The sequence below is a fragment of the Mauremys mutica genome, chromosome 3 (assembly GCF_020497125.1).
Source record: "Mauremys mutica isolate MM-2020 ecotype Southern chromosome 3, ASM2049712v1, whole genome shotgun sequence".
Taxonomy (NCBI): Eukaryota; Metazoa; Chordata; order Testudines; family Geoemydidae; genus Mauremys; species Mauremys mutica.
In genome coordinates, this window is record NC_059074.1 from 92,697,387 (window position 1) to 92,707,827 (window position 10,441).

At 40.7% G+C, this 10,441-nt stretch overlaps 1 long non-coding RNA gene across 1 annotated transcript; it reads right to left on the reverse strand.

The window, feature by feature from the left end:
* Positions 1–1,369: 1,369 nt before the first annotated feature.
* On the reverse strand, positions 1,370–9,226 carry LOC123365933. The gene is made up of 4 exons (XR_006577834.1): positions 9,188–9,226; positions 8,819–8,913; positions 8,046–8,130; positions 1,370–1,556 (listed from the first exon to the last, which is right to left on the reverse strand). It is a non-coding gene; the product is annotated as an uncharacterized LOC123365933 (long non-coding RNA).
* Positions 9,227–10,441: the final 1,215 nt, after the last annotated feature.

Here is a 10,441-nt window from a genome sequence, read left to right on the forward strand (position 1 = left end):
AAGCTTTATCTAGCTTCAGTGAACCTAATAATCTTCTTTGACAGATGCAGGGGAAGGTAGACGAGATTGTCATCTCAGCAAAGGGGGTGTAAGGACCATCTCAGCACCAGTGGGGAGCTAAATCTCCTGGGAAGAAAATAACATATACAGTCCTATGATGACTAGAAGTGTGCAGCGGTTAATAACAAGCCATTTGACATTCCCAGCTGTTTCAGAAAGAGAGACAAAAAGTCCTAATTAGCAGATGGGTCACTTGCTGGCTGCACACATTTTTATAAGCGGATACAATGTATTCTACAGTGTTTTTATTGGAGACTATGAGACTTCTTCATTTAACAGAAGATAGTACTTACTTAAACCAGATCACTGTCATTTGTGGTAACAAATGCTGTAATAGCTATGCTTGGATTTAAAGTGAAATGCATTACTCTGGGGCCACACCTACTGCATCCTGGGTAGTACCTCAGTCTAGTACCTTTGAGGAAAAATAGTCAGTTCCTTCTAGCTTGGAAAACTGAGTCCTACAATATAAATGCCTATCCTCATTCTTGTTAAAAAGAGTTACGATTTCTCAGCATGTATCCTTGGCTGGCAATAGGACAACAACACATTACAAACCAATGGGGAGCTGGTAGGGTAGTGGAGAAAACACTTATGAATGTAATATACAATAAATGTTTGTCCATCATTTTTGGTTTTCTCTTGCTATTATTTCAGTAAAATTACTGTGTGGCAAAATGCAGATTCCATTACTGCACAGCTTCTTCTGTTTGATCCAGCTGTCAAGTCCATAATGTATTTATGACATCAGTCTGTTCCAATAAGAACAAATGTGATGTTTAGGATTGTTGTGACTTCATTGCAAGATTAAATAAGAAGAAGAGATGGGCTGGGATGGAATAAATAGTTGTTTTCAAGTGTAAACACATTGTTGCTAATCCAAAAGTGTGTCGGGAATGATTATGAAGAATGAATTGGAAATAGATTTGCCTGAAATGTTTGAGAGTCTCTCAAGCATAAAAATCTCCACTGAGGAACACTTCTCTCTGGTAACCAGGTGGCAATCAAATATACTCTGTTTTCTATAACACCTATTGCCATAATATAAGTGCCAGCCCGAGTCATGTAATGGTGTTATGTCCTTGGCAGTTTTCAATACAAATAATAACAAAATAAAATAACAATAAAATATTAGCAAGGGCTTACTCAAATATTGTTCACCTCAGTCGGTGACATACATGACAGCCCATTGGTAAAATACTCCCCTTGCCCTCCCCTCAATTTCCCTCTTACCAATTTAATACTTTTTCTCTCCCCAGTCTTAATCTGTTGTTCCTTCCATGCCCACCTTCTTGATCCATCACGTTTCCCCCTTCCCAGAAGCTTCTGAGGACTTTTCTAGGTGTCTCCACTTCCTGGCAGCTGTTCCTCACAGAAGAAGCAATGGTGGCAGGATAGTGATTCTCCAGCCTCTGCTAGGAGTAGTGGTGGCTGGTAGCGTTGTCCTGTGGCTTCTGTTAGCCTCTGCTTTCAGGGAATTATCCTGCAGGTGTGAGCTATTGGGAGCAAAATAAGAATAGGTCTTCTTCAGGAGGTGAGCAGGATTCCTCTGACTGGTAATAGCCCCTGGTTGGTGTGAAAAGACTGGGCACCAGACTTCCTCCCACTATTGCCGCCTGAGTCTGGGTAGCATTGATTGTGGGAGAGCTGAGCTGCAGTATTCTCCTCTCAGTGGTACCAGCAGTAGCTTAATCCAGATTCCTTTTTTTTTTCCTGTTTCTCTTCCTTATTCGCTGCTGGAGTGGATATGGGATGGATGCAGACACTGCATAGTGTGTTCCTCCCTGCTAGGTCCTGTTATGGGGATGAAGTAGGGGAATTCGCCTTGCAGCATTTGCCTTGGCCACAGCAATAGCAGGCACACCTACAGTGAGGCAGCTGCCTCAGAGCTCAGTATCAGCTCCATCCTGCCTCAGAGAGAGCTGAAAAGGTGAACAAGCAAACCTTAACAATTTTGTGCAGGCCTGTGAAGTAATTTGTAGGTGGGCCTGCGAAATGGTTCTTTCAGATACAACCTAAACTTCACTGATTTATTTTACATAAAAATGTCTTTTGACCAATTCCTCACCCCAGCCTCTTGCTGAAGAAATGGAGCCCGCTGATTCTTCTTTTCATCCGTAGCAATGGCTTTATTCTTCCAAGGTTTTCTTTGCATGGAAAAGACTAGAAAATTACTTGATAAAGTATTTTTAAAGAGAAAACAAAGATGGTTCTTCATACTGCCTAAAGGCCATGTGTGCCAACCAATGGCTTGCACAAGCCCCCTCTAGCTTATCTCCCAAGGGACACCCAATTACCCGATGGAGGTACTGATCAATGGGAAACTGAAGGTAAAGGGAGAAATTGTTTTTGCTGTTTCTCAGACTTAAGAATATTTGAAGGACTCTCACTTCAGAAATAAATGTCCCAATTTTACATTCCCAGACAGTTATTTTAAGACAATGAGGAGGGAAATAATGCAGAGGAATGTTATTTAAAAATATTCTGTTTTCCTTCCTAGTCTCCTGTAAGAGGTTTATCCTGACTTGTTTCTGGTCATCCCTCTCTTCCAGAATAACAACGAATATATATATATTTTTAAATGTAACTTTTGCAGAGACACAAGCATCTCGCCTGGAATGACTATAATAGATCACAAAAGTATAATGAAATTAGGTAGATAAAGGCATCACTGTAGGCAGTTTCTACGCTGTTCTATCTTGGGTGGTTTTTAATTACCTTAATTGAAATCAGTCAGACCATATTATGTACTAGGCAGTGGCCAAATTTCTTTTGAAATATAAGCTCATGTTTGAGTTACTTCCCTTTGCTATTGTATATCTTAGCCCATATTTTTGCATCTATTTAAACATGGTCAGTGAGAGTTTGGGGAACAATTATCCATGGAGGAAAAGCAGAGGGAACAGAGAAGCCTGAGGGTCATGAATGATATTATTATTTACTATTTGTAATGCAGTAGATCAGGGCCTCATTGCGCTAGGTGTCTCACAAGCATAGACCAAAAATAGATAGTCCCAGCCCAAAGAGCTTAATGCTTATGTAGAAGACAAGAGACAGAGGGGCACTGACAGACGAATGGGGGAGTACAAGGAAACAATGATACAATAATGGTTCACCCGCCAAACACTGAGATGTTCATTTAGGATATTTAGCTTTGCTTTTGTGATGGAAATCTCATGAAAACAGGGTTGTTAGTGAGACCTGCAGTATTTCCTGTCTTTAGCTGGGCTGGAAATAGAACAAGACTTACCAATTTCTCTGTATTTCTTGTTATGAGTCATCCCTCTGTTTGTAGGAAGGCAGCTATAACTATATTTTGTTCATTAAATTATCTAAAAGAGGGTTTCAAGGAAAATGGATACTGGATGCACATACACCCATCCCAGATGTATCAGGTGTTCAGTATACACATCATCAATTAACTCAATGCACTTTTTGGGGAGAAGTCTTTATTGTTCCTTTGACATACATTTTTAAGTTTCTTTACTACTGATGCTAGCTCACCTAGCAAGGGCAGACTAGGCCTGATACAGTGGTCTTTGACTTTTAATCTTTCAATGAGGATTTTGTGAAATATTCCTGTCAAAAGATAGAGTTGGTGATGAATTTGAAATGGGCTGGAGGGACAGGCCTTTGGAACTCACCTATTGGGCAACTTTGCCTGGCATCTGTGTACAAATTTCCTGACTAATACAAAGTATTTATTCTCATTTTCCAATGTCTCTCCCTTCCCTTTCCTTTATGTTTTAAATTCCATTTAGTATTTCCCTCTGTGGTATGTGGTATGTCCATTGGTGCAGAAGTTAGGAGTAAAATTTTCCAGTGTGCCTAAATTCCATTGTCAAGGTGACTTAGGCGCTTAGTTTTCCTAAGTTTCATTGAAAGTCGGTGAGACTTAGGAACACTAAGTCTATCAGGTTCTTTCATTTTAGTGCTACATCCTTTGCAACACCTGCTGGTAACTGCGATTTCATTTCCAGTGTTCCTGTTTAGGGCAAGTGTTTTTGCTGGTGAGAGTACAGCCATCAGCCTTTTCATCTAGTATCATTTTAAACAGAACAGAAAACTTAACTCTCTCCAGCATACACTGAAAATAATTATCAGAAAAGGTTTCAATCTTGAGGCCTTTTACAATAACATACTGTAAAGGATGGTGCATAGCTGAAGAGAGAGGATGCATCTTGTGTAAAATGAAGACTGAGGATAACTATCAATTATGTATATGGTATGGCTAAGATTTTCAAAGGATCTCAGAAGGTTTGGATGCTCAGTTCCAAGTGGGAACTAGGGATAGATTTGCAAAGGAACATGGGCATGGTGATGCTGAGCATCACCATGCCAAACTTTTAGACAACTAGAAAATCACTGGGATACATGAAGCCTGAGTTTGGTGCCTAGACTCCCTATACAATGACTGGGAAGAGATAGGCACCTCAGAATGGGATCTACAAAAGCCAGCAGACTAGGTGGCTTCCCACATAAGGCTAACCAATGGGAGTTGCCAAGATGTCCTAAGCTACGCCCCTCAAAGCATTTGGTGCCAACGTCCGAGCTGAAGGGAGGTGCTTCCCTCTGCTTGGAAATCTCAGCTGCAAACCCTCTGTTGAGGTTAGCTGGGTATCCTGACCACTGGGCTAAAAGTTATGAGGAAGGTCCTCCTCCTACCTTTTGTGTAGGCTCCCATTTAAGGGGCCTATATCCAGCTGGTGAGCTCTGAGTATTTCTACCAGTTGGGCCCACTATGCAACTTAGGTGGAAGAACACCTATCTTCTGCCAGTTTGTACATCATTCTAGGGGTTAAATTCCTTTACACCTCTTATGAAGACTGCAGTGTGCATGCCCATGGGCAAAAACATTGGCACCTAGGGAATTTACTGCAAACATTTAGGTGCTGATCAAGTTAAGGCATCTACAGGGTTCAGCAGCAGATGAGCAGGGGTTTTATGAATCCCAGTAGAGCTGATTCTGGGCGTTAGGCTCCTAAATCATTTTGAGAGTTTAGCCCAAGGTGTCCAAATCCCTTAGGCCACTTTGAAAATCTCATCCATTACATTTATTCTTTCAGGAATGCAAAAGTTAATAGTAAATCTTTTTCTTTCATGCAAGGGCCAATAGGAACACCAGCCAACAACTGTTTTCCTGTAGTCAGCATTTCAAACATAATTTGAAGGACACAAACAGAACATGGTGGTTTGTTCCAACAGGCAGGCGACTGTGCTATAATCTCCCTTAGCACAGTCTCTAAACTGCTCTTCTCTCAAACTGAGCATGTTCATATATGCTGATTTTTCAGCAAACGTAATCATTTTATTTCTGCTGCAACAACAGTGCAGCTTCCAACTTTCCTTGCTTCTTCCCAGTTGATGGTTTTTAGTTGTGTTCCTAAAGCCAGCACCCCAAAAGGATGATCCTTTCCCTCTCTTGTTTCTAGCATACAAAAGAATTTGTATTATGTATTAGGATAGTGACTCCCATCTACTCTTGTCAATTACACCAGTTTAGTAGGCCTGATCCAGGAAACATTTATGCACATGCTTAATGTTATGCATGTGAATGGCCCCATTGTCTTACATGGGGCTACTTACATTCATAAAGTAATGCATATATCTAAGTCAGCAGTTGGCAACCTGTGGTGCGGGCCTGGCCACTGCTTCCCGCACCTCCAATTGGCTGGGAATGGAAAACCGCTGCCACTGGGAGCTGTGGGTGGGCATGCAAATGTAAACAAATAGTCTGGCGGCCTGCCAGCTGATTACCGTGATGGACCTCATGCAGCCCACAGGACACAGGTTGCCCTCCACTGGTCTAAGTACTTACAAGACTGGGACCTATGATCTCCTTTATAGCAGCCAGTGCCAACTGCTTCCCATTCTGTGCAATTGAACCTTGGACTGCATCATGCTTAGATTTTTCTAAGGTGCAAATCGCTGATAAACCAATTCCCAGATTACAGATTAGAAGGCAGGCAAGCAGTGCAGCAGAGCCCTGCAATAAGGTTAGCTATTAAGCAGGGCGGCTGAGACGCTGGAGTACCAGTCATGGTATTAGTATTATGTGAATAATTGCTCAGGAATTGCTGTGATATAAAAATATCAGGGCATTGCGTGGTCTTCAACATAAAAGTTCAGGTGTGAAATCCTAGCTCCACTGAAATCAATGGCCAAACTCACACTGACTTCAGTGGAACCATAAATTTTACTCCAGAAGCACAGTTAGAAAAAGTGCCAGTGTTGTTTTCAGAACTTCTTATCAATGTTTTTCAGCAGTGTGAGTGAGAGTATAGACATACTGTTGTGAAACCAAGAAAATCATAATTTACCTAATGCAAAAGGGGGAAGGCAGCACTTAACCCAAAACATCTCAAGGTACTTGATTTGCAGCTGGCCAAAAGTTATCAGCAATACCATAACCACAGGCTTCTGCCTGCCTCATAATCTGCATGAAAAATGGACTCTCTTTGAGTTTGGGGAGTTCAGCAGCTGTGGATTAAAGTTCTAGCATAAACAAATACAAACCTGTGGCTGAGCTGGACCCAGGCAGACACAGTGTGGAGTGTGTTGTAACAAATAGATATCACCATCTGTGCTTGCTTAGGCCCCAATCCTGCTAACACTTAGAGAGCACATGAGTCGTCCCTCTGCAGTCAGTGGAATTACTTATATACATAAAAGTAAACATTTAAGGTGATTAGGGCCTATGGAGGAGATCCGTAGTTGGTGTTGTCATAGTTCCATTGAAGCCAATCACGCCAGCTAATGAATTGTACCTTATATATAAAACCTGTCTCTGTGTCAAAACAAACAATGCCTATGACAGTTTTTGCTCTTTTCTAGCATTTCTATGCACTGTCTAGTCTCTCAAGGAAATTGTGCTCTCCTGATATTTTTGCATTCAAATATATAACGTATCTTCTCAACAGTATATGCCGAGATTCACACTAACACCAGCGGAAGTTTTCTTCATAAATGTCTGCACGTTCTGTTGTTTGTATTTATCCTGTCCTAACCTTACACCAGATGATGCTCAATGAAAAGGTCAGTTATTTTGTAAATCTGTTTTCTTTTTTTTTTCACCCAAACAATTTCTTAAGAGATTTACTCCCTCTCTTCCTCAGCATCATATGCTCATTTATATTTTACATAACCTGGAAAATCAGGGGAATATATTACCGCACTTGGTGGTTGCTACAGTGCTTTCAGAAAACAAAGTGAAGAACACAGCATATATATACTTCAGCCAAACACTCCAGTACTGACACTATTTTAAAGACTATATTCAAAGAATTTATGTAAACATTATATTCTTAAATTCTGCTATTAAGGAGAAAGGAAGCAAAGGGCTCTTGTCTTGGAATATTGGTTTCCATATTTGTAGAGTCAATTTTTGCAAGATGTATGTATGGTGTACACCTGTGAAACAGATGGCAGAATTGTTTGCTAAGTCTATTGCTATATAGATACTTCTTATGCTGTACATTTAAAATAAGAAGGCAATTTCTGAATTACGATATCACTCATCTAATTTGTTGAATTCTGCTTAATTTGTCTCATTTTTAACTTAAAAAGAGTTTTCACAGCTGAAATTTTAGATTAAAGTTTTTAAGTTAAACAAGTAAAAAAAAGCATCTTAAGTATTTTATATTTTTGCATTTATATAGTTTGAAAATGGTTAAATTATATTTTAGGGGAAATTGGCAATGCAAACACTCTCTCAGGCCAGTGGTATACAAGGAAAGAAGGCAGGATCAGAGCAGTTATGATCAGACCTCCAAAGATCCAGGTCTACATTTATGATATTTATATTGGAAACCTCCTAAGAATAGATTTTACAGTAAGTGCCCCACTGCTTCTTGGCTTTAGCTGAGCTAGATGCACCATTAAATTAGTCTATCGCAAAGTATTTTGGTATTTCTATTACCACTCTACCCACCCATCCACCCACACTTTGGATACTTAGAATAATTTCTTGGGGTCCACAAACTTACTTGGAAATCTTGCATGTTTTCCAATGTCTGCAGTCTTAGTATGGAAATCTTGCTTTATTCCAAGAGCAGGGGAAGCCAAACATGTCTGCCATGGTTGGAATAGATAGCCAATTACAGATCCCAGTAGGATATTATAACTAAAGGATCACCAGGTTAATGTGGTCATTTAACAGTTCAACATAAAACAGTTTTCAGCAGCTGTATATCTGTGGCTCACCTGGTCACCTTTTGAAAAAGTGCCCTTGTTTCTAAACACTTCCTCAGGCCTGGAAGGATCTCATGTGCTGCGTATGCTTACAGCATCACTGAAGAGAAGCTATCTCTGAAGATGGAGGCAGCAGCCAAGTGGACAACTAGCATGTGCCAATCCACACAACATAAGGTAGAGAAGAACCGTTAGCCAAGGCAAGAGGCCAAACTGTCTGCTATTACAAAATGTGCCTCATGGTCTTTATCATCCATGCAGAGAAAACTTTGGATTTTAAGGCCTGCTCCAAAAAAGCCACACACTCCACACTTGCAGAGTCCTCAATTTATTTGCATCAGAAAGTTGACCTCATCCCTGTCAGGATATGAAGCAGTGGCTCTAGGTAATTCAAACCTAGTGTTATGCCACTGAGTCAACCCTTGAAAAAGAAGTGCTTGTTGTAGTAATCTTGAAACAAACTGAATTTATGCCAGGAATACATTATGAAAAGCAGTTTAAGAAATGTATAATAACATAGCTTCTCCCTTCCCCCCCTCCTCCCCTGCCCATTTGTGTGTTCATTCACCTGTTGCATGTTCTCTAATTGCTAGATGTGTCTGAGGCAGGGACTGTTCTTGGTGAAGTGGGACCCTGAGTCTTTTGTGGGGTCCTTAGGCACACCTACAATAGAAATAACAATAAGCACAGTCAGTTTTACAGATTCATGTGTGAGGCAAAAGTATTCTCTGAAGAACAGAAACTGACTCCTACAGCGAGAGACATGGATTTGTAAAATCCATGCTTCAAGCTTTGTCAGCCTGTCTCACCACCTGAGCAGCATTTCACAGTGCTGTTTGGCAGGCATGCGATGTGCATCAGCCTTCTAAAGCTCTCTTTCCCCTGCTGCTTTATATTTTAAGAATAGTCAAACCACAATAGATGCTGCAACTTTTACATTAATTTGTAAAAGTCCACCTCCTCCTCTGAAAATGTGGATATCTTTTTGCTATTCCTTTCTCCCCACCACTCCCTCTTCAAATAGCTACAGGCTTGAACACAGCTGCCCTACATTTCCCATGATTTCTCTCCTAACAACTGGCCCCTTACCAATTTGTCTCCTTCCCCTGTGATGCTTGCCTTTATCTTCTCCTCTAGAAACCCTTACCTATGACTTCACTCCACAGCTTTTCTCTTAGGAGCTCTTGTAAAAATTCTGCCCTCTAACTGAAAGGAGGGCTTCCCTGCCTCTGACGGAACTAACTCCCTCTCCGGCTACAGCTATCGCAGCTTGTCAAGGTATGACATATTCCTGAGGGATCATAAAAATAGTTGAGAAGGGCAATTTTTTTTTGCCTCTGGTTCCATCTGCTAATTCCAAGTAGATATTTTTCAACAAAATATTTCCCAGTGGAGGGAAAGACCTTCACTTCACTCCCATCCCCCAACCTCCATACACAGTTTTCACTTCAGATTGTACTGGCTGAACACGGCTCTACTAACATTACCTAGTATTCAATGTGTGCTACACACACCTCTCTGTGCCAGAGCCATGGTGCCAGCTAGGAGATATAGTCCTTTAGGCTCATGCACTAAGCACTGGAGATCCTAATTCAGTCCCTGGTTGACAGTCATTGCACTCACATACTCAGTATATTTGATCATGTGCACTTAATATAAGATGGTTTACCAAGTGGTGTTGCCTCTCTCCTTTTTTATGAAAAAAGCGTTTGTATTTAAATGCAGACAGTAATGCATAGATTCTTCAGCCCTCTCACCCTTTTTTCTGCAGAACACACATCCCTCAAAGGCTAAAGGGAATTTTTTTATAAAAATGCTGGCAGCACATCAGTGATGAGAAATGGAATCAAAGAAGAAGGTTTGTTCTTCTGTGGTAGATGATATTGTGGTAGAGGACTGGGGTGGAAAAACTGGATGGGGAGGGAAAGAAATGAGTAGTGAGATGGCTTATACAGGAATGGGGTTTCATTGAAATGTAAAAAGTTTCATTGTGGACTTTATTTCTCTGCCACCATGTTCACACTTTTAAGAAAAAACCACAGGTGTGTTTATTCAGACAAAGATGGAATAAATAGACGTTTGGATCTTTTGGGATTACTAGTGTATCTTTCTCTATTTGCATTGCATTTAAGTAGTAGGTGGAAAGACTAAATAACTACAGACCCTGTAGCCATTTATGAGAACATATTTC